This window comes from Pezoporus flaviventris, unplaced genomic scaffold (assembly GCF_033815535.1).
Source record: "Pezoporus flaviventris isolate CSIRO_AGI_PZ_B2104156 unplaced genomic scaffold, CSIRO_AGI_Pfla_v1 ptg000045l, whole genome shotgun sequence".
In the NCBI taxonomy this organism is placed as follows: Eukaryota; Metazoa; Chordata; class Aves; order Psittaciformes; family Psittacidae; genus Pezoporus; species Pezoporus flaviventris.
Window position 1 is genome coordinate 2582215 of NW_026892593.1, and position 6863 is coordinate 2589077.

Here is a 6863-nt window from a genome sequence, read left to right on the forward strand (position 1 = left end):
GTAGACAAACTGTTCCAGGGCCTCCCCACCCTCATAGTGAATAATTTCTTCCTTATATCCAACCTGAACCTACCCTCTTTCACTTTGAAACTCTTGCCCCTTGTCCTATCACTACAGGTCCTGGTAAAAAGCACCTCTCCATCCTTCTTACAACCCCCGCTTTAGGCACTGGGAGCTGCTCTAAGGTCCCCCCGGAACTTTCTCTTCTCCAAGCTGAATAAACCCAGCTCTCTCAGCCTTCCAGCCCTCTGATATCATGACCCTCCTCTAGACCAGTCCAACCAGTCCAGAAGCCATTCATAGTCTTCCAGTTGTGCAAGCATGTGGTGAGCCAGCACAACGGAAACTGATTTAGGTAAAAACAGGTAAAACTTCTCTTCTGCTCTGGTTCGCTCTGATCTGCATGTCCCCACCTGCATTCCTTTCAACGGCAGCATTATCTTACACAAGCTTAAATACCAGATAAACTGCCCTTAAAGCTTCCTTGCAGGAAGTCTATTCCCAAGTATGCCGGGGTATTCCTGCACTCCTCACAGAGATAAGCCAAGGCTGAAACACATGATAAGTGATCAGACAAATACTTCAGTTTGAGATGTGCATGCAAGCCTCATTTCCACTCAGTAGCAGCCCCAGGATCTCAAAAGCAGGATGAGGATGTGATCCCATGCCCTCTGGAGTCCAGTTGACTGCTCATGGCTTCTAGAGCCAGAAGATGCCCCAGACTACACCATGAGGGTGTTTCATTGGGAAACTCTGTACTGTCACAACCTCCATAATGTTGCTGTTATTGTTCTCTTTGTGGCTTGTAACACCTGGCATGGTCTTTGCTGCATCCTATCAAAAACGCTAGTGCAGCTCAATTCATGATGAATCCAGTACTTCCCTCCTCCAGATTGTGTAAAAAGGGAACTAGTGCTGAGTGCACTTATACAACCCACCAGAAGTGATATTTCCTATACTTAGTAGGAAAGCAGCTTGTGGAGTCAAAGAGCCCTTCAACCAAAAATCATAGCAAGATATTTGAGGTAAAAAACAAAATAAGAGGCATGTCAAACTAAAAATATTAGAAGGGGATTTTCAAAAGAATTTAAGTAGCAAAATACATGAGGAATCCATTTGCCTCCAGGCTTTATTCAGAGTTATGCCTTTTAAAATAGTGTTACGCTTCTACCCATGTGTTTTTGTTTTGACCATCTCTTTGCAGCCAGGAAGCAATGTTTCCTTTATGTTATAATGCACGATGGGAGCCTGGCTCATCTCTCCCCATGGCCCATATGGTGGCACAGAGCTGCAGAATATGTTCCCTTCTAATGACGAACAAGGGTGCATTTGAGGATAAAGAAAACTGTATTATCTGCAAGAGATTTTTGCCATGGTGATTTCAGAATAGAGGCTTCCTCAGCCCTGTTCTGGCTTAATTTCCTCTTGCAACTTTATAGAAGCACTGCAGATCTCCCCTACAAGGAAACATTGAGGAGTGCCTTCTTCCAAGGGGAGTGTGCTGAGCTGGACAGACCACCGCTCTCCCTCAACAAGGTGGACTGTCATTGCTCTTTGGCTACCCAAGACTTCTCCATCTTCCCTGGAATCCTCATGTTTCATTCTCCTCTCTCCATGGTTCTCCAATTCCTTCTCAATAATTCCCTAAAATAGTCCCACTTTTACTTTTGACCATCCTTGGGCAAAAGTAAACCTCCTTTCCCTCAACTCCTAGCCCTGGGTCACATTTGCTGGTTGATCTGCCTGTGTTTTCCTGGCATGGCTGTACTTGGCAGCAGTGCCACATTCCAAGGGATTCAGACATTTTCTCAGTCTGCTGCCTTCTTGGTCCAAATTTCACACTCAGAAAGAGCAAAAGAAAAGGGCAAAGATGCCAGTGTTTTTAAACAGCTTGAGGTATTCTGGAACTCCCGACCTGTTTGACCAGCGAAGATCTGGAAAGAGAATTGGTGCCATCTGTTGGAAAGAGAAAACAAGGACAGTCGTCAGTTTTGGCTTCTAGCTTTTCTGCGCACTTATCCATTTTATTTTTTCCTCCCCTTTGTCATCAAAGGTATAAATACAGAAAAAGCAGCACCTGCTGGCATGGCAACTCTTGACTGTAACATACTGCTTCCTGAGTGGACACCAATATTCTTTGAGTGGGCAAGAAAGGAGAAGACAGCCCAAACAAAAATCCTACAGTACCAGCAGTAGCAGCTATTCTGCAGTCATAAGTCGGTTCATCTCTTCTGAACTGCCAGAGACAGAATCACTAAACCACCAGACTTTCGGTTAATATTTTTCTCTTCTTCCCAGAGAAAAGTCTAAAGCATCTCACTGACAGGCACAAAAGCGCTTTGTCATAGAATCACAGAATCACAGAATGGTTTGAGTTGGAAGGGACCTTAAAGATCATCCAGTTCCAATCCCCTGCCACAGGCAGGGACACCTTCCGCTAGAGCAGGTTGCTCCAAGCCCTGTCCAACCTGGACTTGAACACTGCCAGGGATGGGGCAGCCACAGCTTCTCTGGGCACCCTGTGCCAGTGCTTCAGCACCCTCACAGGGAAGAACTTCTGCCTAATATCTAATCTAAATCGTCAGGGCTTCCAACACAGGGCCATGTACCTAGAGGAAATAGCATAGAGTACTTTTCACGGCTGCTGCTCTTGCTAGACTGACAGTAAGTGGAGACATTTTTGCCAGTTTGACTCCAATCACTATGTTTATTAGAAAATAAAACATTATAGATGACTGGTGATGGAATGAATTTGTTTCAAGAAAGAAATCAGAGCTCCTGGTGAGGAATTCTAGCAACTCAGCACAATCAAACTGCAACTCTTTTTTGGAAGGTAAAATTTGAAAAGGAAAACCATTACATTACAATCTCTCTACATAGAAGCAAGCTCCAAATTAGATCATCTAAAAGCTGCACTAGAGCTTCTTCATGTCATTGCGCAGGCAGTTACATAATTGCAGATGTAAAATAAGTTATCTATTCAGCTGTACATTGGAGGGATAATGACACACCATATTAAACTGTGCAGTATAGGCCAAAACCAATTAGATACATTCTTTGGCACAACCTTTGCTTCACATATTATGCCCACAACAAGGTTATCAGATTGAAAACATGATCTTGGGCCACATTTTCTGCTATTATATTTCTGTAATCTCTTGGCTTCCTGGACTTCACATCTGAAAATTCTCCCTTTTGAGCTAACAGTATCAATAGCAGTAGGTTCCATACTAGACTGATAATCAAAAATCCGTGACGATCCTAGATTTAACATATCACACCATCTGTAAATGGCAGATAAACATTCAGATCATACATCTACTTTCCTGCTCTTTGTAGTTGTTTTACTGTAGATGATAATCTAAGACCTGACACTGCTTAATGTAAATTTTACCAACTAGCTCTGAGCGCTTTCCAGGCCATGGTAGCATTTAACTGTTGGAAGAAATTAATACATTTCATTATCTTCTCTCTAGGTTATGGTGACATTCATCACACAGTACTGCTGACTGCAGAAGTTGGATGCACTTCATAACACCCCCTCTCCCCCACTTAAGCCTGCAAAGAACATATCTTCATGGTGTTTTCAAATTACATATCAACTGGAAATTAAGCTTCATCAGCAAATTTGAAACTGCAGCAAACACTATCCAGTTGGCAAGAAGCCTGGGTATTAATCAAGGGTAGTAGACCTTCCTCAGACCTGTAGATACCTCTGTGGGCAGAACAGTCTGTTTAGGAACCTGAGCTGCTCAGAAGAAGCAATCCAGACTGGTGTGGTGTGCATTCATAGGGTCCTGAGAGAGAAGTCAGTCTTTGGACTATATCTGTATGGTATCTACAGGATCCTGGCCAAAATCAGGAGTTTCCAGCAGCTACCACAGCAACAGGCAGAAACAAGAAAGCAACGCTGAGACTAGAAAGACAGGACAAACAGGGCCAACATAAGAGAATCAAAGGCAGCATGAGTTCCACATAATATAAAACAGATAGACAGATGGATAAAACGTAAGACATGTGTGTATATACATAGAGATATACACAGAGAGAGGTCCTTCATATCAAAGCTTTCTGAAGTTCAAGCCTTTGTCCCAGCTTTGTTTGATTCTCAGGGTTCAGCTGCTGGACAACTGTAAAAACAGGATCCAAGCTGTTAGCCCACAGTGATGTGAAGATAATTCAGTGCAACCCGTCATCATTTCAGACTAAGCTAAGCTGCATTATCTCATATTCACTAGGGAGTAAGGGTGTACACAAAGGACTGTTTTCATGGCTCAGCTGCTGCAAGGGAATTTCTTAAGTAATTTCACTGAATCTGAGCCCTCAGACCTCAGTCTATTTTTGCAAACAAATGTTAGGGAGCAGCATGGGGAAAGCTAGAAACATTTATACCACTTACCTCCAAATATTTACCATCTGTGCAGTACAGCATAGATAGATGAGCTACTCATAGCTCAGCAGCTCAAACCACTCACCAGGAGAGTTAGAACAGAAGTCTCTTTCCTTCACTAAGCCAACACACTCCACCCCTACTTGGACAAACCAAATTCATCTCATGAGAGAAAAAGAAGGATGTGAATAAATTAGGTGGGTCCAAACAATTGTCTTCTCTGTTGTATTCCCAGAGGGCTCATGTGTAACAAGAGTTTAGTGAACACACTTTAATGTTCCTTAGACAGGAGCAATTTTTCCTTCTACATAAAATAACTGACTCGTCCCTTTTAGTTTTTGGTTATTTCTCTACTTCCCTGAGCTACAAGGATTTTTCTTTGGCTTTTAAAAAGCAAACTGTTTCATTCCAATTAGAATCAGATACACCGCTTTTGATTCCCTCCACTTTACAACTGCAACTAAGGACTGTTTTTGCATTTGGATCTCTTTAAAGAACTGTGAGATACACAGAGCTTATTGGCAGTGCGGTACACATGAAAATGCTGAACTGCTCCCCCAGAACTTGGATATTTACTGTCTAAATAAGATCTGTTCTCAAAAATTCATTCTGGGTACTTAAAGCAGATCTGGAATTACAGTGGGAGCAAACAGCTACCAGAAGTGTAATAAAATAGCAAATATTTCTTTAACTTCCTCTGACAAGTAAAACTCAGTTGATCTTTGTTGCTTTTGCCTGCGCAGCACATGCAGTAAGGTCCTGCAGTTTGCAAGAAGTGAGCTCAGAGCTCAAATAAAAAGCCATGATGAGCTGCTAGTATTTCTGTTCCTCACTCTCAGAGAAGCTCTTTTTATTGCCCTTCTAACTCCCATATACTCCTAACACACTGGCCATAGATGCAGTGACGGGACACGACAGTAATTCAGAGATCACACTCCCTCAAGAAAAGTTCTCAGCATACCTACAAGGAGCCAGATTCCATTTGCTGGCAGTGTAAGCAGAAAGCACGTGGATTATGGGCTCAGCATGCATAAATATGCTATCAGACCTGTTGCCTACCAAACAGGTGGTTTCATTTCTAGGGGGATTTGTAACCTGCGCCTTCAGTTTGAATGCTGAAGTTCGTGAGTTGTGATAGGATTGCTCCCTGCTAGCATCCACTGTGCACCTCTCTTCTCTCCCTTGTGGCTGCAGGGCTTGAAGGGCAGCTGGGAACACCAGTCCTCAGAAAGGTACTATTTCATCAAACAGCAGTTTCATATCATAGCAGCATCTTCAAATCAAGTGTTTACCTTCAAGCTGTGCAGTTGTTTAATGAAAGATTGGTATTTTCTACATGGGAAGCTGACATTTTGGCTAATTGGCATTTTTTTTCCACTGAAAAGGAACAAAAATATCATAGTTGGCCCTATTACTTAAGAACAGGTACAATGAGGTACTTCCAGCCCAGCATCCTGCTGAACACAGTCACCAGCCACTGGGATTGTTCAGCATGAGCTGCCCCAACTAACCCCATCCCTGGGAACCAAACATTTAAAGACTTCCTGGGCCAGACACCACATCCAGCTCTGTTGTTTGCTAAGCATTAATGGGCTACATCCTCGTAGTGTGACAAATGCCATCCTAATGGATTTAATCCTGTGGCAATAATCACTAAAACATCATTATTGTTCAGCCTGGAGAAGGCTCTGGGGAGACCTTAGAGCAGCTTCCAGTGCCTAAAAAGGCTGACAAGAAATCTGGCAAGGGGCTTCTTTTAAGGTCATGTACCTGACAGAGGGGAGATTTAGATTAGATATTAGGAAGAGATTCTTTACCATGAGGGTCCTGAGGTGCTGGCACAGGGTGCCCAAAGAAGCTGTGCCTGCCCCATCCCTGGCAGTGTTCAAGGCCAGGTCGGACACAGGGGCTTGGAGCAACCTGCTCTAGTGGAAGGTGTCCCTGCCCATGGCAGGGGGTTGGAACTGGGTGAGCTTTAAGGTCCCTTCCAAACCAAACCATCTCATGCCTCTATGACTATGCCTTAGAGCCCTTGAAAGGGTTACCTTTCATTTGCCTCAAACCCTCCACCTGATCCCATCTAGGCCTTGTGCAATAAGAAGCCTTTCCCCGTCATCCCTCTTGACACAGCTTTCCTCTACCATACCCTCTAATCTTCTCCTGTGGAAGCACACGGTTTTACCCCTGACACTAGCATGCTTCCCACAGTACCAAGGACTACACAAGCACCAGAGACCTTGCCCCTCCTTGGAGGGTTCTGCCTCCTCTCCCGCTCCCCTGGGCGGGAACTGGGGTGGGTGTGAGGGAACGGAGAGCAAACAGCGAAACCTGAGGGAGCCCGCAGCCTGCCCGGGGTGGGCGGGAAGCGCGGAGCTGGGGAAGTCACCGCGGAGGAGGAGGAGGCGGGGACGGGCAGTCAGCTGAGCCGGGCCGCCGGCGCCATGGGCGTGCAGTGACGTGAGAGGGGTGAGAG

At 44.6% G+C, this 6863-nt stretch overlaps 1 long non-coding RNA gene across 3 annotated transcripts; it reads right to left on the reverse strand.

The window, feature by feature from the left end:
• Positions 1 to 1102: 1102 nt before the first annotated feature.
• LOC133276354 (uncharacterized) lies at positions 1103 to 6669 on the reverse strand. 3 transcript variants are annotated; one of them, XR_009745836.1, is made up of 3 exons: positions 6627 to 6669; positions 2078 to 2231; positions 1103 to 1956 (listed from the first exon to the last, which is right to left on the reverse strand). It is a non-coding gene; the product is annotated as an uncharacterized LOC133276354 (long non-coding RNA). The 3 variants fall into 3 exon arrangements; XR_009745837.1 differs by having other exon boundaries at positions 2078 to 2236; positions 6602 to 6669; XR_009745835.1 differs by lacking the exon at positions 6627 to 6669 and having other exon boundaries at positions 2078 to 3531.
• Between the last annotated feature and the right edge of the window lie 194 nt (positions 6670 to 6863).